Below are 26,865 nucleotides of genomic sequence, written 5' to 3' on the forward strand. Positions count from 1 at the left end.
TAAATACACTGGAGTACTACGAAGCACACCAGGGAAGCAAATGACATTGATTTTTCTAGACGCCCAGAAGGCAACTGATAATGTGACCTGGCAGTTTATGCTAGCACTATTAAAAGACATGGATTTGGGGGAGATATTTATTAACATGATTAAGGCGATATATTATAAGCAAACAGCAGAGGTGATGATAAATGGAGACATGACAGAGAAGGTTAATATTAAAAAAGGTACAAGACAAGAATGTCCCTTGTCTCTTCTATTATTCTTATTCACTGGAAGTATTAAACAGAAATATTAGACAAAACATAGAGATAAAAGTTATGGAAATAAAGAAGGAAAAATATAAACTACAGGTATTTGCAGACGATTTAGTCTTCATTCTGGAAGAAGCACAAGAAATTAATAAAGAAAATAGAGGAATATGGTGAAATGGCAGGATTGAAAATAAATAGAAAACTAAGATATTAGTTTAAAATTTTACAGACATGGAGAAAAAAGAGTTAATGAAGAAAATAGATATTCAGATTACTAGGACTGTTCTTGATTTCTGATAGACAGCGGCAATCTATTTCTTTAGAAGAGAATCTGAACATAGAAATAGGAAGAAGAATAAAAATAGGGGAAAGAATGAATACAGCAGGTTCATTGCTTAGCTCATCCCAAGTATTTCTCTTTTCTCTTTCAGAAGGTGCCCTTTGCCAGGTGTGCCATCAAGAGGTGCCATGCGGGAGAGAGGAGAAGAGTTCCAGAGGGCGAGCAGGTTTGCTGCTACCAATGTGATGCTTGTCCAGAAGGGACTATTTCTAATCAGACAGGTAGACTGTACTTCAAACATAAATCTTCCAGGATTAAGGAGACATTCATTAAGTCATTTTTTGTTATTGTTCTCATTTTTGATAAGACTGACATGAAATCATATTTTTCAGCAAAACTGCCCTGGCCACAGAGGCCACCTTTACTGATCCTCAGCAGTTCCTTGCAGGTTCGCTTTAGGGCAGAATTTATGAATGTCCAACTTGAATTTCCAGTCCTACTTTAACATCCAGTTGGAAAAACCAACTTTCAATCTTTCCTGAGGAAGTGATGTGTGTGGGCCAAGATTTAATTTTTGTTATTCAGAACATGCTCCTCCCTTCAGCACCATTAACCTTTGAGAAAATAGACCAGCCAGGGAAAGAGGACATTCATCTATCTATGTCTCTTTGATAGAGCAGGAGGGAACCAAAAAAATGTGAATGAACAGATTTGAAGTAGAAAGGAGAGAGGTTAAGGCAGGGATAATGTAAACACAAACAAAACAGCAGCTTTCCCAGATAATAGACCTGTCAATCTTCTGTGTGTTCTGCTATAAAATGGGAGGAAAAACAGGCAGCAATCTCAAACTGAAAGCCAGGTAGTTGCTCAAGAAATCCTTAGACAAAAACTTTTGATTTCAGATGCAGCTCGCTGTGACCCCTGCCCAGAAGACCAATTTCCCAACAAGAACAAAGACCAATGCATTGCCAAGAAGATCCATTTTCTTGCCTATCAAGACACCCTGGGATACATTTTAGTTTTTCTTGCTCTTTTCCTCTCTGTGACCACATCTGCAGTCCTGGTGATTTTCTATAAACATCATGACACACCAATTGTTAAGGCCAACAACCGAGACCTCACCTACATCCTCTTGGCCTCCCTCCTGCTCTGCTTCCTCTGCTCTTTCCTCTTCATTGGTCAATCAGGGAAGGTCACCTGTCTCTTCCAACAATCTGCCTTTGCCATTCTCTTTTCCCTGGCAGTTTCTGCTGTGTTGGCAAAAACTGTCATGGTGGTTCTGGCCTTCATGGCCACCAAGCCAGGGAACAAGACAAGGAAACTCTTAGGAAAACCACTGACCAACTCCATTGTCATAGCCTGTCCCCTGATCCAAGCAGTCCTGTGTGCCACCTGGTTGGGAACCTCTCCCCCGTTTCCTAATTTGGACTTTCACTCCTTGTTTGGAGAGACCATCTTGGAATGTAAGCAGGGTTTAGCTTTCATGTTTTACATTGTCCTTGCCTATCTGGGTTGTTTGGCCCTCATCAGTTTCACAGTGGCCTTTCTGGCTAGGAAATTGCCTGATAGTTTTAATGAAGCCAAGTTCATTACTTTTAGCATGCTGGTTTTTTGTAGTGTTTGGATCACTTTCCTGCCAACCTATCTGAGCACCAAAGGGAAGTCCATGGTGGCCGTCGAGATCTTCTCCATTTTGGCCTCAGGAGCTGCTCTCTTGGCTTGTATCTTTTTCCCAAAATGCTACATTATTCTGCTGAGGCCTGATCTGAATTGCAGAGAAAATATAGTAAGAAACAAAACTTTCTAACTAATGCAACAGCTGGCCACATTTATATTTGTCTTAAGGCATTTTTAGAATGTGATAAGATTTCGGAAAAAAATGATGACATTAAGTAGAAACATGTCCATAAAATGATTGCTTTTCAAGTACTCCAACTGGATAACATATGCCTGCATTCAGCAACAATCACCCAAACTTTTGTTTATCATGTCTTCAAAGTATCCTTGTGTTGTTGAGTTCCCTGTGTGGATGGAAAGCTAATTTTTAGATATGTGTTCATTATTTCAGTGAGGAATTTTTCTCATTTTAATCTTTTTAATTTAGTTACTTTTTAATAACTGTTTTAAAGGGTTTGTTTCAATATATGGATGTTTCCTTAGATGTATGAGGCTTCTTGGAGTCCCCTAACAGTATTAAGTTATTTTTGACAACATTCTCCTTTCCTTCAAATGGTCTGTCATGCGAGAAAAAGAAACATAGAAGGAGGGTGTGCTAATTGACCCATAAAATAGTGAACTTGAATTCTCTGCTTTTCCATAAGCCTTAACAAAATGTCTATGGCAATGTAAGGTAATGTAACTGATATATTATTTTATTAAAGAAATACTTCTTGATTGACAATAGTAACAGTAGATTGGTGGGAAAATAACTGATAGACTGTTAATTGTAAGCCGCCTTGAGTCTCCGGAGAAAGGCGGCATATAAATTGAACTAATAAATAATAAATAAATAAATTATGAATAAGTATGATTACATCTATTTCTTATGCATAACTCAGTTTCCCCTCCTTTTTCAACTGTAGAAATATGAGTGCATTCTTTAGTCTTCAAGAGTTCCTCCCACAATTATCTGGAGATAATTTATTCAGGGTGCAACAAATAATTCTGCTGTGAGACTTGATTATTGATTTTTGGTCCTGCATTTGAATCCACTGTGGTCTTGAGAGGATTAAGGATTAAGCAGTTGTAATAGCCACATAAACATGACGGACAGTCCTTTTTTAGCAACAATGATGAAATAGTAACTTTGCAATACATCACATTTATGGGAATGGGACAATTGGCCACAGTAGCCTCACCCTAGTCATCCCACCACACCTTCCCCATCCTTACCAACCCACCACAGCCTCTTCCCATCATCCCCTCCCTCATTGCCTTGCCTTAGGAATTTTGCCACAGTACAATTTGACCTGGCCGATTTGCAACATGGAACTATTAGCTATGTGTGTCTCAACCTGATCACAGAACATCCTTCCCATCACATTGAGCTCCTCCTCCACTACCGCCTCCTGGAATTGGGGTCCCCGGCCCTCCCCATTCTTTCATCTCCTCCCACATGACAGTCACTCTTGGCAAAGAAGAATTGGGGCCAGGCGGACAGCAGGCATGAAGAGGCTCTGTCCACCAACAGGCCAGCAAAGGCAGGACATGACTGGTCGTCTCAGATGGAGACTGATACAGAGGGCTTTCTAGATCAGAGGCTCCTTCCAGAGAAGGGCCCTCTTGAATGCCTCGTGATTTGCCCCACTTCTGTCTTGGTTCCTTCCATCCAGGAGTGATCAAGAATTTACTCCCAGCAGGTAGTTGTAAGGAGAACGCAGTCCTGCCTGCACCCACGGTGGATGACAGCTCATGCATCCCGCTTTGCAAACTGGACCCTCTGGGCTGTGTCATTCATTAGCAAACTGAAGCTCCAGGTTGAGTGCTGTGAGGTAAGGACAGAACCTTCCCTGCCCTCGTGCTCGCTCCATTCACCTCAACCAAAGGTGGGCAGCTGAGGGGGAGTTGAGGGGCAAGCGGAATCACTCCTGCTGTGGCCCAGGGTGTCCAGTTTGCAAAGAAGGGTGCAAGAGCTGTAGCCCACGGTGGGTGCAGAGCAGGACTGTGCTCTCCATACAACTATATGGGGAGAGCAAATTCTCAATCACTCCTGGAGGGAAGGAGATGAGACTGAAGCAGGGCAGCTCACAGGGAGTCAAAGGGTGCCTCCTCTCTGGAAGGAGCCTCTAATCTAGCAAGTAACCTGTAGGTGTGTCCACAGGGACCATCAGTCACCTCCCGCATTTGCCAGCTTTTCTATTAGACAGAACCCTTTACTTTCTCCAGCCCACCTGTCCCCAATCCCTCTTCATCTAGAGAAACGTTATGTGGGAGAAGACAAAGAGAATTGGGAAGGGACCCTAATTCCAGCAGGCAGCAGAGGAGGAAGAGTTCGATGTGGTGGGAAGGACCTTTTGGGACCAGTTTTGGTCTGGGAACAGTTGAGATGCACATGGCTAATTGTCCCACATGGTAAAACTGTTCAGACAATTGTGCCACAGTGAATTGCCCAGGGAGAGGCAGTGGGGGAGGGGCGGATGGGAAGGGGCACCAGGGATGGGAGCCTGGGGTTAGGCAGTGGGGGAAATGGTTCATTGGGGTGGGTGGCATGATGAGCTTAGGGTTAGGGCTGCAGGAAATTATGGTAGACCCTATATTGACAATATTCACAGGTCTATAAAGTATATGAAAACTGATCTCATTCCATAAGTGTTGGGACAGTTTTGCCTAGCAAACTTTTCCAGCATGATTTTGATAGCAGCCACCAGTGGCCTCATTCAGTTGTAGTCACATGGAATATGGTGGCCGCTTCTGTAATTGCACCATGTGGCCTTGTGACAAAGTGATTCGTTCTGCTTCCCTCTGGCTGTTTGTGCAGCATTGCAGAAAATTCTGGAGCTCCAGTGAAGGTGAAGTTTCAGGTGGGGTCAACAACAGTGATTATATTTATTTATTTATTTTATTTTCTGAGTCCAGAAAATCTTACATTAAAACGAGAAAATATGTTATTTAAAATTATTATATTGATCTAAATTAAAACAAATTCAAGAACTATATAACAAATATAAAAATTAAAGTCAGAAGGAATTTAAAACTATATAAAACATTTTATAGCATTTGAGGCCCAGAAAGTAACAGTCTGGGCATCAACAGCTCAGTTCAAAGAAGATCAAAGTTTCTTGCCTTTGGGGGGATATGGAGAGCAAGAGAAGAAGACAAGAGGAGAAGGTGGCACTTGGGGGCATCTCTGAGGAGGACTGCTTGGAGCAAAGCAAGTGGCTATGGGTGTCCTCAGCTGACTTGAGACTAGAGGAGGCACCTGAACTTGATTCTGCCATGAGGAGTCATGCCACCTCCTGCCCAGAGAACAGAAGAAACACCGCATGAGTCAAGATGGGAAGAGACAGATCTCATCTCAAGTGGCAAAATATTCCATTACAGAAAAGATTTTCCTTCTAGACCCTGAAAGCTGAAACTCTGACCAAGAAGGCCTGCAGTATGGGCCTTCTGCTGAATTGAGTGGGATGGGCGAATAACATTGGGGTGAGATGGTTCCTCAGATAGAATCAAAGAATCATAGGGCTGGAAGGAAACTTGGAGTTGTTGTAATCCAACCCCTTACCTAAAGCAGGAGTCCTTGTACATTTTGAACCAATGGCAGTCCAATCTCTTCTTAGAAACCTCCAGTGATGGAGCACCCAAAACTTCTGGAGGCAATCTATTCCATTGATTAATTCTCCCCCATTCTAGGGCCTCTCTTTGATAAGTTTCCAACCATTATTCTTCTCCTTCCTCAAATGATTTGGAAAATAAATTAACCCCTTCTTCGGTGGGACTGCATCTCAAATATTGGAAGAGTGCTATCTATGCACCTTTGGTACATAGATAGTACATACATGCTGGCCACATCACCATGGAAATTGTTTTCAAATAATACTGATTCCTCAACCAAGAAACATCATCTCCAAGAGTCAGACGTAATTGAAAAGGAAATCTTTATCTTTTTGCTATCATTTTAACCCTAATCCTTCTCTTTGTTAGTGTTGACATACTATTTCCATTAAATATACATCATATGAATTCATGTTCTTCAAGGAAGTTACACAAAGTATTGACTAGTCACAACTGTCACCTGTTTCTCAAGGAAGAGTTGCGAGTCCAAGAGTGCCCTCAGATTATGCACCAGCTCAGTATGAGGCATTACAACCCTTAAAATCCAAAGATGATAAACACTCAGATAGAGGAGCCCTCCAGCCTCCCACACAGTCTCCATCCTACCAAGGTTCAGTTGAAGCCTTTCGTTCCCCATCCAGATCCCCACAGCATCCAGGCACCATGAAGGAACATCCATTGTACCTGCTAGTTCACCTGGGACACAGATGTACAACAGGGTATCATCTGCATAAAGACATATCTCATTCTATGGTAAAATGTAGGTGTTAAACAGGAATAGAGAGAGCACCAAGTCCTCTGGCATCTCACAAAGAGGCTGTGTGGTGGAACTCTCATTCCCTCTAGAGATAATCTTGTGATAATTGGAACTGTCCATGGAGGAAGGAGATGAACCAGCACAAAATTCTACTTCACTTCCTTAAATCCTGGAACCAATTCAAAAGTATACATGATCAACCATATCAAAAGAAACCTAAAGGTCCACAAGAACAAGAATGGATTCATGACCTTCATCCTACTTCCACCAGAGATCATACAAAACCATGACTAAGATGTTGCTATCCCATATTGGCTCTGAAACCTGACCGTATGAAATCTAGATAATCCACTTAATCCAGGATCCTCTCAAGATGCAGCCCTACCACTTTCTCAATCACCTTCTCTTAAAAGAGGAGGTGGGAGACTGGATGAAATAATCAGCATGGTGGGGTCTAGTAAAGATTTATTGAGCAGACGCCATAACAGCATCTCTTTAAAGGATGATGAGAAAACCTCTTTCTCAAGGATGAATTAACCATCATTTGGATCCATCTTCCAGGTAACCTTGACCAGCCAAGAGGGACATGGATCTAGTTCACAAGTGGTCACATCTACATCCCAAGGACTCTGTTGACTTCCTTGGGCTCAACAATGTCAAACTGTTCCTAGATAATTGGGTAAATCCTTTCCCCAGCCATCTCCAGAGGATCTACACCATGCTTGGCCTCCAACTGGGAACAGATCCAGTTTTATCAACCAGATGCATTGAGAATTCCTGTCAGATCCATGTATCTGCCATTCTTCATGGAACAAAGGGAGGATTTGGAATTGTCACATGTAGTTCTTTTCCTATGTATCATAAGTATCCAATTTCTTGCCTGATCCTCTTTGTATAAACTTTACCCTGATTTATAACCATTGCCTGGTCCCAGGAATGCCTGGAGAATTCTCACACCTCTAGAAATGAAAGGGAAGGTGGTGGTGGGGGGGGGAAGGATTGTAAAATGACCGTGAGAAGCTTGTTGTGACCCCAACTCCCGAGCCTGTCCTAAAAGAGGAAGAGGACTCAGAAGGTGATGGGGAGGAACTGACAAGGCCTCCCTCTCCAGGACCCTCCTCTCTGGCAATGCCTCAGGTTCCATCCGAAGACCAAGAGGAACAGCCTGGGATATGCCAGGAGGAAAGCATATCAGAACAACAACAGATAGGAAGCGAGGATGATGAATCCTGGCTTGATCCCAGGCAGCGTCGGAGGGAGAAGCATGCGCAGCAACGGAAGAGGCGTGGGAGGGCCAGAGATTGAGCTGAGTCACTGAGCCACACCCCACAAGGAATAAAAGTGGGTGTGATTGCTCTTCAGCCTTTGTGATGGTCAAAGTTAAAAACCTGAGAGTCACATCGTGTTACCTGAAATCTGGCTTGTGCATATTTGGGCTGGACCTTGGCTAATTCTTGCTTCGTGGATTAATTTTTGCTACTGAACCGGACTGAGGATAAATTCTTTCTTGCTAACTGTGAGTGGAAACTGACTTGGCAGGCATTTCGCAGTTTACTGCCAAAACTCTTATCTGCAAGAGTTTCTAGTCTGATTGCTTAATAAAATCTTGGCAGGCGTGCCTGGTGGTGTGTTTGCCTGTGTGGGGAAGGGGGACAGAACAAAGCTCTTCATATCTGTTTGTCAGAGAGGCTGGTGCAATTCATATTCACACCAGCAGATTGGTCATAATCCATATCAGAAGGTAGGGAGGGGGTTCCTAATTTCCTTTATCCTGAACTGCATGCCCTGAGGGACCCCAGAGCCTGCTTTGAGTTTTGACTAGCTTTCATCCCTTTCAATAAAAGGTTCCTTTTGAAATACAAAGTTCTCAAGAGTTTGTACTTTCTTGGAAGTGGGGGGGGGAGGGAGAAGCTAGTGCTCATAATTCCTCTGTGAGGCCTGAAGGAAAACCTACATGTGAGGCTTACTCAGAAGGTTCTGGATAATCTTTAAAAAGACGATAGGGTATCACTCAGTGCAATAAGAAGTGCAAAAATAATGGAGAAATATTGACATTTTGTGGCTTGTACTGCCATGAGGTGGGCCTTAATAGAAGCTCTAGCTTAGATAGGTCAAACACAAGGCCCGTGCATGCATAGGAGGTGAGGAGTGCACAGGGGTCAATAGTCTTGCAGTAGCTGCAGCCTCCTGGAGCTCACTGGGCTCCACATCCCGTGCTGTGCAGTTGAGTCCAAACACTGGGAATGCCAGGCGGGCCATCCAAGCAGCAGGTGGTGGCAGAGGCATAGAGGAGGCAAGTGATCTGGCCTGCTGAATGCACTGGCAGCTGCCCATTGACCCACCCATTCTGTCCTACCATTTGTTTTTGCTTGCCCATGGCCATCCTGGCTGAGACATGGCAGCCAGCCACATGGCCACCTTGCAGGCCAAATCTCATTCCACCCTCCATGCATCTGCTTCCACCTACTGTTGGTGCTGCCACCACAGGGCTCAGCCCATGCCGTCCAAATCTCCTACTCCAGCTCCGCCAGAAACATGGGACAAGGAACCTGCCCACCATCCCACACACAATGCCCTAGTTTGTGCAAATATCCTGAGAAACTTCATCAAATTACATTTCTGGTTTGTGCCATTATACCCAAGTAGCACTCCTATTATCAGACCCAACTAGGGCATAAGCCAGAATCCACCTTGTGTGCAGGGGTCACTTTCATGTAGGTCAACTAGACAGCTTCTCCATGACTCCACCTGCTCTGTGAATTACAAGAAGAGACACAAACATGTTTTCCATTCTGCTGCATGAAGAGAAGCTGTTGCTAAGGGGAGAGGACAGTGGTAGGCAAACTTGGCTCTTTCACACCCTGTGGACTTCAACTGGGATAGGACAATGGCCTTTCCCTGCAATTATCAGAAGAACAGTGATTCTTCATGTGTCCCCTGTGGATTTCTAGACACAAAGATCTTCCAGGATAAAACCTGCTTTAAAAAACATCTCTGAGTTCACCAGATGGAGGGCAAAACATGTCACGTGAGCCTGTCTTGCAAAGAGCTCACTCCTGGGTTTGAAGAGACTCACATGTCTTTGTTCTCTCTATGGTCACAGCCCAAACACAGGTAAGAGAATAATTTTTGATATAAAGTTATCCTGAGGCCATCCAGGTAGCACAGGTGGTGTCTGATCTGCTAAAGTTCCAGTGAGATTTCAGGAGCAAGTTTTAAATCAGTTTCTGCATAAACCTCGATTTCTGTTCTAGGAGGGGAGGTGATAAGAATGACTGGGCAGGAGTCATGCTACTGTTGATCCTGATGCTCTTCTGGCTCCTGGCTCCAACTACAGCGAAGAGGCTGCAAACCATATGTGAGCTCAGAGATTATATTGATTTAAAGGAGAGTTACTATAAGCCTGGTGATCTCATTATTGGTGGGAATTTGCCCTTGGAAACCATTTTAGAGTCTCCTGTCCAAGAGTTTAATGAAGTGAATCGTCATCTACAGAATGTGTAAGTCTCAACTGGAGGTGAAACATGCAGATAATTATTTTCTTTGCTTTAAATTCAGAAATACTACTTCTAGTGCTTTGAACTGTCCTGGTGTAGTGCACATGTTGCACTTTTCTCGATAAAATAGCAAGCTTTTCAAATAGGCTGGAATTCTCAATCTCTTCATCAGATAGATGATAAACAAGAAAAATAAAAATGGAAGCTGTCCTGGCCTAGTGAAGAAGTCGAATTATAATAATAATCTGAAAAGTAACTTGTGGATAATAACTCAAAAAGAAGCTCAATCCTCTTCCAGTGTTCAGGAGTTACAAAAATCCCTCTCAGTTTAGGAATCAGCATTGCTGATGAATCCTTCAGTAAATCTATGAGGTGATGCCCATTGCAGTCCTGTGCTCAGCAATCTTTACCCCACCTGTAGAAGCTGCTCCAGGAGAGACCTTAAATACTTACAGCGAAAGGGAAGCAGTTGGAAAGGATTTCAGCCACTGGAGCAAAATCAATATGGCAGGGATGATAGAGAGTATAAAACAGTCCATAATATCTATGGAAAGGCTTATCTTCTTTCTCACAAAGTCATCCAAGTTTAGCCAAGGGAAATCCTTTGAAAAAAAAACAAGCCCAAAGAAATTTGGAGGTTTCTGCCCTCAAAGGTCCTGCCAAAAAGTGAAGCAAATTCTACAACTATGCAGAAGCTTTCCTGTAATGTTCTCCAATGTTTTTCTTACTACAGATTCCTCACCAGTTACTACCAGCAGTTCCTTGCATTGATGTTTGCTGTCTCCGGGGTCAATAATAATTTTCTTTTGCTCCCCAACATCACCCTTGGCCTTCACATCTACCGCCATTCCCAGAGGGAGATTGAGATTTCCTTAAACAGCTTCTCCATGCTCTCCTCACGAGGCCAAGTGGTTCCAGGGTACAAATGTCACCTGCAGGACACTCTGCTGTCTGTCATTGGTGGTCTCAGTGCCAAGTCCTCAAGGCTGATGGCCTCCATCTTCAGCATTCTTAAGGTCCCACAGGTAAGAGAGCTCCACTGGATACAGTATGGAGTAGAGAGAAATCAAAATCACACAAAGAAGCCAAAGATGGAACTAAAAGTAGGTTTTTTTGGAGGGACATATCATGAGCTTGTGACTCTTAGTTTATTCTTTATTAAAGGGTAGCCATCATTTTAGTGCCATTTATTCTCTATATCAGGTTGTTGGTTTCTTCTCTTGTCTTCTGACAACCAATAAAAATGCCTAAGTAGGGAAGAAGATGAAGTTTGCCAGTCAAAGTGAGTCAGCCTGACTGGAGGCCATCAACCACACAATGGTAACTACTAAAGTCACCATAAAACTTTTACTTTTCTGGTTAAAAATCAGAAATATACAAAAAATATAGGGGGAAATATTACCGATTTAAATATATATATATATATATATATATATAATAAAAAATGTTATTAGATTAAGGAGAGGTGAAGGAATATATCATAAGTAGAATGGTAGAATGTCACTCTGAAAAAATGCTTAAGAAGAAATTATACTCTTTTTGTGTATATGTTGTATAAATGTTTGTTGTGTATATGTTACGTATGTCTTTTTTAATATTTATATTCAATAAAAACTACTTTTTATAAAAAAGAAAACTTTTACTTTGTTTTTGAAAAAAGAATCTCTTTTTCTCCAGCTGGGTGTTGGCTTTGAGTTCTCTCAGGGAGAGAGAAGAGTTTATCCTTCCTTCTTCCGGATTAATCCCAAGGAATCTTCTCAGTATGTGGATTTAGTCCAGCTGCTCCTGTATTTCCAGTGGAACTGGGTTGGTCTTATGGCCCCTGAAGATGACCGGGGAGAACATTTCATCTCAACTCTGACGCCAATGCTCCAGGAGAAGGAGATCTGCCTGGCCTTCACTCTAATGCTGAAATTGGATAATGTTAAACTCACTCAGAAAAATTTTGTTCTCTATTTCCGCACCTGGTCTAAAGCAGAAGTGTTTATTCTGTATGCAGACTTAGCTGTTACTCTCACTGTAATAGGGGTGGTACAGTTATTTGAAGATATCTTGAAAGTATCATTTAGGAAAGTTTGTATCTTCACTTCCCATTGGAAAGTTGGCATGGAAGAATCTGAATACTCATTGCAATTTATAAAACGTTTGCATGGGGTCTTGCATTTTAGGGACCACTCCAGGGATGTCTCTGAATTCACCAACTTCCTCCTGTCTTTAGACCCCTTGAACCCCCAAGGAGATGTCTTTCTCCCTGTATGGTGGGAATTTGTCTTTCGCTGCAAGATCCATAAATCAGGAGAGATCCCTCCAAAGGGGAAAAAACAATGTACAGGAAAGGAGAATCTGCAGAATCTGCCCAATTACACTTTTGAAAAAAGAATGACAGGAGAAAGTTACAATATCTACAATGCTGTTTATGCTCTGGCACACGCTTTACACGCAATATATGGATCCAGAGTTCGACCGACCATGATGAGGCTTGGAAAGAGGACCTCAGATGTCCAGTCATGGCAGGTAATACCAGTGGTTTTTGACTCAAGTCTACAGACACTTAGATCAGACGCTCTCCATATGAATTTCTTCAATTACTGATTAAATGTCTGTGTACTTCCATTCCAATTTATCTGAGACCCTGCCCCTTTTTTTAGTTTACCATTTGTTGTGCTTCTCAGCTTGCTGTGTGAAAAGAGCTTCTGATTAAAAATGGATGGAAACTAACCAAGGAGAGAAGCAACCTAGAATTTAGGAGAAATTTCTTAAGGAAGGGTTTACCTTTAGAGGTCATGGGTGCCCCATTGAAGAAGAGACAGGATAGTCTCTTGTCTGAAACTATAGAGGGTCTGTTGCTTGAGCAGGGGGTTGGACTAGACGACCTCCAATGTCCCTTCCAATACTGTGATTCTGTTTCTATGAGAACCACAGCACAGAGCAAGATTCAAAGTGGTCCTAATGGACTCCTGGTCTGAAATTCACCAGAATTTTCTGCATCAAAGGCTAAAATGTTGGACCTTTCTGAATAGTGAAGTGACCAACCAGGTCAGATGCTCCCTTCCACGTGGCCCAGTTCATCAAACCTGGTTCCTGCCTTCTGCTGCCTTTGACAACGAGCCAGAGAAAATCAGTGGAATTTTCCATGGTTTTGAGAGAAATAATTTATTCATTTCAAACATTCATTTATCAGATAACAAGAACTAGGGCAAAACAAACTATTGGAAAGTGCATAGAGCCAAGTCTCACAAGAGGAAAAGCCTAAACTTAAATTTAAATTGTGGAACTAAAATTCTGTTTTGATCAAATTGGAGTTGGAAATCATGCCCAGTGATAAAGGGGAAACTTTTAGTTTCAGAGTTAAATACACCTGATTCCTCAGATCGCCACCAAGAGATGGAAATAGCTTCTCAAATATAAATTCATCTTCAGAAGATGGCCATTATGTGATATAGAAGCCATGATGTCCCATTTGTAGCTCTAGCCCAAATACTTCTATTTCTGACGGTCTCCTTTCTTTCAGATTCTTGCCTATTTGAGGAATGTGAAGTTCAACAACAGTGCTGGAGAGGAAGTATCCTTCTCAGAAGATGGACTGGGATCTGCTCGTTATGATCTTCTCAACTGGGTTTTCCTCCCCAATCAATCTTTTGTCCCCATGAAAGTTGGGCAAGTAAATCCTGAGGCTCCTCCAGGGCAGGATTTCACCATTAACTCGGATGGAATTGTCTGGGCCACAAAGGTGAGGAACACCTTTACAACAAAGGAAATGTTGTAAATTCAGGGAAAGATTCATTCCATTTTATTTATTTATTTATTTCATCATGCATGTATTTTATGACAGATAGAAGTGTAAACATAATTATAAATACATGAAAAGGATATGAATAAAAGAAAAATATTAGGACAGGGATGGTAGGCATGCTGGTGCACTTATGCATGCCCCATATCCCTTTTAGGAATGGGGTGAGGTCTACAGTAGACAATCTAAAGTTAAAGTTTTGGGGAAGAAACCAAAGAGTTGTATCCTCATGGTTCTTTCTTTTAGAAATGCTCTCATCCCATCATAAACCTTCCTCTGCAGGCTGAGATTCCAGATCCAATCTCCCACATCCATGGGGGTGTCAGGATTGCCACTGGCCTGATTACCTCAGGGCTGTTCTTGATTTCTGATAGACGGTGGCAATCTATTTCTTTAGAAGAGATTCTGAACACAGAAGTAGGAACAAGGAAGGGAAATAGGAATGGGGAAAGAATGAATGCAGTTTATTGCTTAGGTCATCTCAAGTATTTCTCTTTTCTCTTTCAGAAGGTGCCCTTTGCCAGGTGTGGCATGAAGAGGTGCCATGCAGGAGAGAGGAGAAGACTTCCAGAGGGCAAGCAGGTTTGCTGCTACCAGTGTGAGGCTTGTCCAGAAGGGACCTTTTCTAATCAGACAGGTAGAGAAGACTTCAAATGTTAATCTTTCAGGATCAAAGAAGACATTCATTAAGTCATTTTTTGTTATTGTGTCATTTTTGATAAGATTGACATAAAATCATATCTTTCAGCAAAACCTTTCAGTTTACAGATCTAAACTGCCCCGGCTACAGAGGCACCTTTCCTGATCCTCAGCAGTTCTATCCAGGATAGTTCTAGGGCAGAATTTATTAATCTCCAACTAGGATTTCCACTGCTACTCTAACCTCCAATTGGAAAAACTGCCTTTCAATCTTTCCTGTGGAAGTGGGGCATGCGGTCCAAGCTTTAATTTTTATTATTCAGAATATGCTCCTTCCATCAGCACTATCCACCTCTAAGGAAATCAACCTGCCAGGGAAAGAGGACATTCATCTATCTATGTCTCTTTGATAGAGCAGGAGGGAGGAGAAAAAGCCTGAATGAACAGATATGAAGTACAAAGCAGAGAGGTTAAGACAGGGCTAATGTACTCACAAACAAAACGGCAGCATTCCTGAATAACAGATATGTTGTTCTTCTCTGGATTCCATCATAAAATAGGAGAAAAAACAGGCAGGAATCTCAAACTGAAAGCTACATTACTCATGGAAGTGCATAGTGAATGTATAGCTGGACCTGAACAAATCCTTGTCTCTGGCTAATGTATCCCCAGGATCATCATAAATGGAGGATGATTTGCCCTTTTTGATGCCCCATAAAGTGTACAGGGAATCCTTTCATCATTCCCTTTGTAGACAGGCCAACAGCAGAAAGAGGAAGTCATATTAGCTCTGTAGGAGGGATAATGCATATGGCAGATAACCCTGAAATTCTTAGCCAAACACTCTTGATTTCAGATGCAGCTCACTGTGAACCCTGCCCAGAAGACCAATTTCCCAACAAGGACAAGGACCACTGCATTGCCAAGGAGCTCCACTTCCTTTCCTATCAAGACACCCTGGGATACACTTTAGTTTTTCTCGCTCTTTTTTTCTCAGTGATCACATCTGCAGTCCTGTTCATTTTCTATAAACATCATGACACACCAATCGTCAAGGCCAACAACCGAGATCTCACCTACATCCTCTTGGCCTCCCTCCTGCTCTGCTTCCTCTGCTCCTTCCTTTTCATTGGACAACCTGGGAAGATCACCCAACAGTCTGCCTTTGCCATTCTCTTTTCTCTTGCGGTTTCCTCTGTGTTGGCAAAGACTGTCATGGTGGTTCTGGCCTTCATGGCTACCAAACTAGGGAACAAGACAAGGAAACTCTTAGGAAAACCACTGACCAACTCCATTGTCATAGCCTGTCCCCTGACCCAAGCAGTCCTTTGTGCCACCTGGCTGGGAACCTCTCCCCCGTTTCTTAACTTGGACTTCCACTCCTTGTTTGGAGAGACCATCTTGGAATGTAAGCAAGGCTCAGCTTTCATGTTTTATGGTGTCCTCTCATACTTAGCATTTTTGGCCCTTGTGAGTTTCTCAGTGGCATTTCTAGCTAGGAAATTGCCTGATAGTTTCAATGAGGCCAAGTTCATTACTTTTAGCATGCTGATTTTTTGCAGTGTTTGGATCACCTTCCTCCCCACCTACCTGAGCACCAAAGGGAAGTCAATGGTGGCTGTGGAGATCTTCTCTATTTTGGCTTCTGGAGCTGCTCTCTTGGCTTGTATCTTTTACCCCAAATGCTACATTATTCTGCTGAGGCCCAATCTGAATTGTAGAGAAAATATAGTAAGGAACAAAAATTTCTAACTAATGCAAGGATCAGCCCCATTTATATTTGTCATTGAGGCACATTTAGAATGTGATAAGATTTCTAATAAATATTAACATGAAGGAGGAATTTGTCCATAAAAGAATCCTTTATCAAGTGCTGAAATTGGTTATAATATTCCTGTGGTCAATCTTTTGTTTTTCATGGTTTTTTAAAAAATATTTTTTTATTTTTTCAAACATAAACATAAAATATATCTTTCAAGAATGAAGTCTCGATCCGGTCATAGATAGGTACAACCGCTTACATTTCTTTAACAAGCTCCATTCACAATTTCCCATTACATTTTTTAAAATTAGAAATCAGAACATAAAATTTTTTAACATAAATTCTAGCATCTTAATCTGAACTATTCTATTATATCACCACAAATTTAAATTCCAGATAAACTTAACTCATTTTTATTGCCATTTATAAATCCAAATTATATCTGGTTCTTTCCCAAGCTCCCTTCAGTACATCTTTTAACATCAATATCAAAACATTAATCTTAAAAAATATTCTAACCTCTTAATCTAATTATTTACCTTACAATTTTATCGCCACCAATCTTATTTTCAAATTGAGTACGACTCTATTTTTATTTCAATTTATAGGACCAAATTCTATCCATATTTCTTAATCTCTAGGCCCATTTCATCAAATCTTTAAATCTTAAACTTTATTAATTTACCTTTAATTTTTTCATGCTTAACATCTATTATATATTTCATTTTACACAGATTTATCTCAAAATCCATATCCTCCTCCATATCTCCTACCATTATTTGGCTGATTTCCAGCATATTTTGTGTACAAATGTTTTACTTTGGCTGTTCACCGCCCTAAGTCCGAAAGGAAAAGGGCGGTATAGAAATCTGAAAAAACAAATAAATAAATAAATATTTTATTTTGGCTGATTTTTAGCAAAATAAATAAATAAATAAATAAATAAATAAATAAATAAATAAATAAATAAATAAATAAATAAATAAATAAATAAATAAATAAATAAATAAATAAATAAATTTACTTTTATACTGGCCTCCTCCCAAAGGACTCAGGGCGGTGTACAGCCTATTAAAAGCACAAAGACAGACATCAGTTGCATCAAGAGGTGCCATGCAGGAGAGAGGAGAAGAGTTCCAGAGGGAGAGCCGGTTTGCTGCTACCATTGTGAGGGTTGTCCAGAAGGGACCTTTTCTAATCAAACAGGTACCCAGACTTCAAATGTCAATCTTCCAGGATCAAAGAAGACATTCATTAAGTCATTTTTCTCATTTTAATATTGACATTAAACCATATTTTTCAGCAAAACCTTTCAGTTCACAGATATAAACTGCCCTGGCCACAGAGGCACCTTTACCAATCCTCAACAGTTCCATGCAGGATAGCTTTTGGGCAGAATTTGTGAATGTCCAACTAGGATGTCCACTGCTACTGTTAACATCCAATTGGAAAAACTGCTCTGAGGAAAGAGGAAGAGGACATTCATCCATCTATGTCTCTTTGATAGAGCAGGAGGGAACAAAAAATGACTGAATGAATCGATTTAAGATACAAAGCAGAGAGGTTGAGGCAGGGATAATGTACTCACAAAAAAACCAGCAACATTTCTGCAAAACAGATCTATCAGTATTCTTTGTGTTCCATTTAAAAATGGTGGAAAAAATAGGCAGGAATCTCAGATTAAAAGCCACATTACTCATGGAAGTGCACAGTGAATGGATAGCTGGAACTGGATAAATCCTTGTCTCTGGCTAATCTATTCCCAGGATCATCATAAACGAAGGATTATTTGCTCTTTTTAATGCCCCATAAATAGCATAGGGGACTTTACTCCCTTTGTAGGTAGGTCAACAGCAAAAAGGCAACACTCATATCATTTATGTGGGAGGAATAATGTGCGTGGTACTTGCTGAAGGAATCCTTAGACAAAGACTTTTGATTTCAGATGCAGCTCGCTGTGAATCCTGCCCAGAATACCAATTTCCCAACAAGGACAAGGACCAATGCATTGCCAAGAAGATCCACTTCCTTTCCTATCAAGACACCCTGGGATACATTTTAGTTTTTCTTGCTCTCTTCTTCTCTCTGATCACTTCTGCAGTCCTGGTGATTTTCTATAAACATCATGACACACCGATTGTTAAGGCCAACAACCGAGATCTCACCTACATCCTCTTGGTCTCCCTCCTGCTCTGCTTCCTCTGTTCCTTCCTCTTTATTGGTCAACCTGGGAAGCTCACCTGTCTCTTCCAACAATCTGCCTTTGCCATCCTCTTTTCCCTGGCAGTTTCCTCTGTGTTGGCAAAAACTGTCATGGTGGTTCTGGCCTTCATGGCCACCAAGCCAGGGAACAAGACAAGGAAACTCTTAGGAAAACCACTGACCAACTCCATTGTTATAGCCTGTCCCCTGATCCAAGCAGTCCTTTGTGCCACCTGGCTGGGAACCTCTCCCGCGTTTCTTAACTTGGACTTCCACTCCTTGTTTGGAGAGACCATCTTGGAATGTAAGCAAGGCTCAGCTGTAATGTTTTACGGTGTCCTTTCTTACCTAGGACTTTTGGCCCTAGTCAGTTTCACAGTGGCATTTCTAGCTAGGAAACTGCCTGATAGTTTTAATGAAGCCAAGTTCATTACTTTTAGCATGCTGGTCTTTTGCAGTGTTTGGATCTCCTTCCTCCCCACCTATCTGAGCACCAAAGGGAAGTCCATGGTGGCCGTGGAGATCTTTTCCATTTTGGCCTCTGGAACTGCTCTCTTGGTCTGTATCTTTTTTCCCAAATGCTACATTATTCTTCTGAGGCCAGATCTGAATTGTAGGGAAAATATAGTAAGGAACAAGAATTTCTAACTATTGCATGGATTGGCCTCATTTATATTTATCTTTGAGGCATGTTTAGAATGTGATAAGTTTTTTTAAGAAAATGTTGACAAAAAGGAAGAACTTGTCCATTACAGAATTCCTTATCAAGTGCTGCAAATAATTACAATTTACCTGTGGTCTGCAACTATCATCCAGTCTTCGTTTATCATGTTTTTAAACTGTCCTCAGTTATGTCAAATGCTTTGATTTGATGGAAATCTTGTTAAGTAATGGGATGTGTTCACTATTAGTGTTTTGAGCAAATATGATTTTTTTTCATTAGATTTCTGAGCCTTCATAGAATTGCCTAAGGTAAAGTTAAATGTTCCCCTCGCACTATGTGCTAGTTGTTCCCGACTCTAGAGGGCGGTGCTCATCTCCGTTTCAAAGCCAAAGAGTCAACACTGTCCAAAGACATCTCCATGGTCATGTGGCTGGCCTGATTAAACACCGAAGGCGCATGGAACGCTCTTATCTTCCCACCAAAGGTGGTTCCTATTTTTCTATTTCCATTTTTTACCTGCTAGGTAAAACTGCTAGGTTGGCAGAAGCTGGGCGCTCACCCCATTATTCAGCACTAGGGATCTGAACCACTTAACAGGCAACCTTTCGATAGACATGCTCAGCATCTTAGCCACTGAGCCACCATGTCCCACTATTCAATTATTTTTGAAATCGTGCAGCTTAAATCCCCCTCACATCCCGATCTGCTGTACTTCCTTGTCAATGTCTGGCAGAATTTTCCTGAGATGGATGAGCAAAGTACGTCATCACTGTTTGTACTATATTAATAATCTCTCATGACATTTCATCTCTTGGATAATCATGGTAAATGATGATGGTCTATGAGATCTCTGCATATAGAGAGTCTGTACAGGAGTAATTCAACCCATGCCCAGGATCCCAATCTAATTTATTGAATGAGTATATGTTCTTAGCAAGGCTATGCAGGGCATGAGAGTTATCCCAGTTTCCTAACTGAAGTCAGGAAGCACATGGAAATCACCCAGTCCAGTGACATGCAGTTATTTAAAGGTGATAACCAGCATCTTGAATGGTGTCTTGGAGGAACCTGGGAGCCACTGCAGCTCATGCAACAGAGTTCTAACATGGGTGAAGCTAGAAGTGCCCAATATTGTGAGCACCCCTTCATTTTGGAGCAGCTGCATGAAACATTAGAGAATATTCATAGCTCAGGTTTAGATTGTGGCACTGGCTTGTTCTTCAATTTAGCTCCTGGACATTTCACTACCCGACTATGTAACAGAGGTGGTATTCAACAGGTTCTGAAGAACTGGTAGCGGAAATTAGTTTGGAGAACTGGTAAATACCACCTCTGACTGGTCCCGCCCCGATCTATTCTCTGCCTCCCGAATCCCAGCTGATCAGGAGGAAATGGGGATTTTGCAGTAACCTTCTCCTGGAGTGGGGAGGGAACGGAGATTTTACAGTATCCTTCCCCTGCCATGCCCACCAAGCCATTCCCACCAAGCCACACCATGCCCACCAAGCCACGCCCACAGAACCAGTAGTAAAAGACTTTGAATCCCACCACTGATATTACATCTTCAGTGGGACTTTGGGTGAAGTGTCTTGTTCAGTTTCTCTTCTATTTTCTACAGGCCTTATGTGTTCTTGTGGTCAGTTGGTCACATGACTGGTTGTTTGTGTGGCACAAACTGGTGAGGAGATGGTCAGTTCTGTTGTTCATTAGTCATTTGGATGGTCCAGTTTCTTATAGGTACATATGTTGGTTCTAAGTCAATAAGTTTATTGAAGAACCCTTTTGTAGAATGTCAGGGTTCAATGACTTTGTGTACATGATGGGTTTTGGCATAGCCAATAACTTCAGCTTTTGGCCCAGTCAAACCAGTGTCATTCATTTTCAACTTCTGGTTATGCCACTTGACTTCCAGATGGTGTTCATGAATTCTAGTTTTCAAGTGTCATCCTGTTCATCCAACATAGAACTGGTTACAGTTGTTGCAATTTATTTTGTATATTACTTTGGTGCCGTATTCCTTCTGTATTTTCCACCAATGAACTAAGCCCAATCCCTCATGAATTCCATTGATCCTTATCTAATTCTGGGTTTTGCTCAGTCTCTCCTTCCAACCAACACTGAATGCAACCACCTTCAAATGAAGGAGAGAACCACATAACAGCATGCACACATTCTCTGTTACTCCAATTTCTAATTTCATCCCCTGCAGTGTGGATACAAATAAGCTAGTTATTCCATCCAAGCATTGCTCACAGTTATAAGAGTGCAACTGATTCTCATGTGCCACAAAACCCCACTGGCAGTCACACTAGCTGACCGAATATGGCACAGGCCAAACTCCACCTTCTATGAAGGGGGTCAGTTCCATGGTGGTCAAATACACAACTTCAGCATGACTCCATCTGCTCTGTGCATTGCAAGAAACACAAATATGTATCTTTTCCATTCTGGTGTATCAGAAGCTATACCTAAATGGATAGAACAATTATTTTTCCTTGCAATTATCAGAAATACAGTAATTCTTAGTGTATTCCCTGTGGATTTCTAGATTCAAAAGCTTCCAAGATAAAACTTGCTATAAAAAATATGTCTGAGTTCTCCAGATGGGGGCAGAACATGTCACCTTAGCTGGTCTTGGAGAGAGCTCACTCCTGGGTTTGAAGAGTCTCTCATGCCTTTGTTTCCTCCATGGTCACAGCCCAAACACAGGTAAGAGGAAGCATGGTTGATCTACATTTCTCCAGGGGCCATCCAGGTGGCACAGGTGGTGTCTGATCTGCTAATGTTCCAGTGAGATTTTAAGAATAATTCAATTCAGTTTCTGCATAAACCTTGGTTTTTGTTCTAGGAGGGAAGGTGGTAAGAAGGACCAGGCAGGAGTCATGCTACTTCTGATGCTGATGCTCTTCTGGCTCCTGGCTCCAACTATAGCAAAGAGACTGCAAACCATATGTGTGTCCAGGAATTACATCAAGTTGGATGAAAACTACTATAGCCCTGGTGATTTCATTGTTGGTGGGAATTTGCCTTTGGGAACCATTTTAACACCTCTTGTCCTAGACTTTAATACATTGAATCTTCTTGTAAATAATACGTAAGTTTCAGTTGGAGGAAAAACATGCAGTTAAATATTCAGGGACCCACTTCAGAAATAACTGTTTTAGTATTTTGCAATGTCCTAGTGTAGTGAATCTTTTGAGCTTCTCTCAATAAAGTACCAAGCTCTTGAAATAGGCTGCAATTCTCAATCTCTTCCTCAAGAAGATGATAAGCAACAAACATGAAAGGGGTCAGTGTATTAGAAGCTGTGCTGGCATAATAAAGTTGAATTATAATATCAATCTGAACAGTAACAGAAAAAATCCAAAGAAAAGCTCAATCCTCTTCCAGTGTTCAGGAACTATAAAAATCCCTCTTAGTGTAGGAATCAGCATTGTTTGTGTATAATGGCCTTCAGTAAAGCTGTGCGGTGACCCCCATTGTAGTCCAGTGCTCAGCTATGTTTACCACACCTGCAGAAGCTTTTGCAAAAGAGACCCTAAATTGTTGGCGTGAAAGAGGAGCCGCTGGGAAGGATTACAACCCCTGGAGCAAAGTGATGATGGGAGACATGACAGAGGGCTATAAATCTATCCATAATATGGATAGAAGGCTTGCTTCCTTTCCCACAAAGCCATCCATGTTTAGCCAATGGAGAACCTTTGCAAAAATCCAAGCCCAAGGAAATTTTTGGGGAAAAAACCCTTCCCCAAACAGTGAAGCAAATTCTACCAGCACACATGAGCTTTCTTGTAATGTTCTCCAATGTTTTTCTCACTACAGTCTCGTACCCTGTTACTACCAGCAGTTCCTTGCATTGATGTTTGCTGTCTCCGAGGTCAATAAGGATTTTCTTCTGCTCCCCAACATCACCCTTGGCTTCCACATCTACTGCCATTTCCAGACTGACATGTTTATTTCCTTAAACAGCCTCTCCATGCTCTCCTCACGAGGCCAAGTGGTTCCAGGTTACAAATGTGACTGGAATGACACTCTTCTGTCCATCATTGGTGGTCTCAATGCTAAGTCCTCAAGGCAGATGGCCTCCATCTTCAGCATCTTTAAGGTGCCACAGGTGAGAGAGTCCATTGGATACAGTATGGAGTAGACAAAGATCAGAAGCACACACAGAAGTCAAAGATGAAACCAAAGGTAGTTTTTGTGGGGAGGGGATATTATGAGCCTGTGACTCTTAGTTTATATGTGATAAAAGGTAAGCCATTGTTTTAGTGCCCTTTAGTTTCTGTATTAGCTTGACGTTTTTTTTCTCTTGTCTTCTGACGTACCACAACCAATCAAAATGTGTACCTATGGACATATGGTTGACGTTGCGGCAATTTCAGACACAGAGGAACGGATCTCCATGTTCCTTGTGCTGAGTTCTTCCTGTTTGTGGGCTCTGGAGAGCCTAAGCTGCCCTGAAAAAGGGGGGGGGGTTGAAGCAAAGGGGGGCATTCTGTGAGGCCAGGGAGAATCACACTTCTCCTGTCTGGTCCAGGGCCTTTTTTCCCTCTCAGCCACAGCAAGAAGAAGCAGCAGCCTAAAGATGGCTGCTACGAAGCTGGGACAACCGATGAATAACATCTAAGACTGGTGCAGGAGAGAAGAAGGTGAGCTGTGGTGGAACTGGGGAAGAGGGTTTTTCTTTTACCTTAAATTTAACCCCGAGGAGTAATCCAGAATAATTGGCTCCAAATCAGCTGTTTAAGCTGCGGCTAGGCACTCAGAGAAACTACCAGACCACCTGGCAGGATGTGAACTGTTGGAGTGAAAATAATAAACTTTTAAACTTTGAAATATATAGAAAATTAAACCTTTAAGCTGGGAAGGCTTGGTACTGGGAAGGTATTTTTATGCTGGAATCATTTAAAACCTATTGCTGTTATAACCCTGTTATAACTAAAAATACGCTGGAAATGTGATTACATTGAAATCCAAGCTGAGAGTGCCATCTGCTGACAAAAGAGAAAATGTTAGGAAATAATTTTATTTTACAAGCTTGGAAATATCCAAAGGAATTTATATGAAAATCTATATTGAATTACTTCTAGCCACTCTATGTCTATTGGATTATTGGAGACTCAAGATTAATCTCTGGAACTATTCAAATGGAACTGAGTGTTAACAGGACATAAAGAATTGGGACTAGTAACTTAAAGATTGAATGAATAGCCTCTTGGATAAAAACTGATTTTTTTTTTCAAAAGAAAACAAGGTACCTAATAAAGGAGAGATGGGTGGAATTGTACAAGAGATGGATTTACTGTTTCAAAATGTAAAAAACATTATGGCGAAAGAATTTAAGGAGACTATGGGCAAAATGGAGAATATTATACAAGGGATGATAAATACAGACCAAGACACCCAGGAAAAGGAGGAGTCAACCGAAGGAATGAAGAAGGAGGAAGACAAAGACAAAGAGAAGACAACTGTGGAAATAATAGTGGCTAATGAATTAAACCAGGGGGAGAATATATCAGAGGGGGAAGAGAGATCTGAAAGCAAGATACGGCTTGGGTAGAAAGGTTAGAAACTAGGCAGTGGAAAAGGGTAGAGGTGGGAGGAATACCTAGATTAAATATTCAGGAAGCAGATTTAAGAGAGGAATTTGGGAGGCAAGTCAAAAAAAAAAAAGAAGCATAACAATTAAAATTGCGAGGCGGGCAAGAGACAAAGGATAGGTGATATTCTTTTTATTATATTGTTGTTTTGATTTACTCCCCTTCTTTCCTATTTTTCTTGTAAAGCATAGTAAAGAAAGATTGGAAGCGGGCAAAGGATGATAGATAGATGCTCTTTTTGTTACTATGAGTTACTTCTTTTTTTCTCTCTCTTTCTGCATCCTTTTCCTTTTTCCTCTTTTAAGTAGGTGACATGATTAGAAGTTAGACAAGAAAGCAAGGAAAAGCTTTCTTTTATTAAAGGGTGATATGATCAAAAGCTAGAATAAATGATAAAAATAAGATGAGGGGGAATATTAGTACAGACTTCTTATATTACAAAATGAAAATAATAACTAGCGAAAATGTGGAATAATTGAATAATGATAGACTATAAATTAATATAAGGATGCGTCATTATTAGAAATATATAAGCAGATTGAACGTAAGGATTATGATTAACTTGGTTAGCTTTATTTGTATTAGAGTGTATGACACCCAGGTCCCACACTGTTCACGCATTGTTTTGATATTTTGATAAAAAAAAATTAAAAACTTGGGGAAAAAATGTGTACCTAAGAATGGATGGAGATTAAACTTGTCACTCAAGGAGAGTCAGCCTGATTGCTGTGGCCATAAACCACACAATGTCACCATAACACTTTACTTTGTCTTTGGAATAGTTTACTTTGTCACTTTTTCCAGCTCGGTGTTGGCTTTGAGTTCTCTCAGGGAGAGAGAAGAGTTTATCCTTCCTTCTTCCGGATGAATCCCAAGGAATCTCCTCAGTATGTGGGTTTAGTCCAGCTGCTCCTGCATTTTCAGTGGAACTGGGTTGGGCTGGTGGCCTCTGAAAGCGATAATGGAGAACATTTCATCTCAACTCTGACGCCAATGCTCCAGGAGAAGGAGATCTGCCTGGCCTTCACTGAAAGGTTGAAATCCAATGATTTTAAAATCTCACTCAATAAATTAATTCGCATTTTCATAATCTGGTCTAAAATTGAAGTGTTTATTTTGTTTGGAGACTCCACTGTTACTAGCAGTGTACAAGGAACTGTGGCTTTTTTCCAAAAAATCGTAAAGAGATCGTTTAGGAAAATTTGGATATTAACTTCCCATTGGAAACTTAGCATGAATGAATCTCAAGACACGTTGCAATTTATAAGGCCTTTTCATGGGGCCTTGCATTTCAGGGACCATACTGGGGATGTCACAGAAGTCAGCCACTTCCTCCTCTCTTTAGACCCCTTGAACCCCCAGGGAGACGTCTTTCTCCCTCTATGGTGGGAAAATGTCTTTGGTTGCAAGATCCACAAACCAGGCAAGATCCCTCAAAAGGGGAAAAAACAATGTACAGGACAGGAAAATTTGCAGAATCTGCCCAATTACACTTTTGAAAAAAGAATGACAGGAGAAAGTTACAATATCTACAATGCCATTTATGCTGTGGCACATGCTTTGCATGCAATGTATGGATCCAGAACCCGACCGACCATGATGCGGCTTGGAAAGAGGATCTTAAATGTCCAGTCATGGCAGGTAATTACTGTTGCTTCTTAGTCCACAGATCCTTAGAGAGAAAGTTCCCCATATGAATTTCTATAGTTACTGATTAAAAGTCTGTGTTCTCCCGTATCAATCCATCTCAAAGCATATTAATGATTAAAAGCAATGATTAAAAACTGTGAAGAACAGTGTTTTATTGAAAGAGGACAGGGTGGGAAAAGAGAAATAAACCAAACCAATTGTCCATAAGTTCCCCAGAGGAAATAACTTCATAAAGTCCTGAATAGCCTTCAACGTAGCCCGGGTTTCAGAGGGTGACCATTCCAAGGAGGAGCTGTCAGCTCAAAGCAAGACAACAATCTGGGTGTGTTTGTGCAACATATTTAAGCAGCTCAGTTAAAATCTTAGTGGTCATAAAAGCAGAACAATCTCCATTTTCCTCAGAATGTCCCCCAAATCCAACTTGTAAAAATACACTCTAACCTTGGTTCAACTTTCTATGGCTTAGTATCCTGTGTGAACTGGCCCTTTTTTTTACTCT

This window comes from Pantherophis guttatus, chromosome 1 (genome assembly GCF_059756535.1).
Source record: "Pantherophis guttatus breed Tessera chromosome 1, ASM5975653v1, whole genome shotgun sequence".
Classification (NCBI taxonomy): domain Eukaryota; kingdom Metazoa; phylum Chordata; class Lepidosauria; order Squamata; family Colubridae; genus Pantherophis; species Pantherophis guttatus.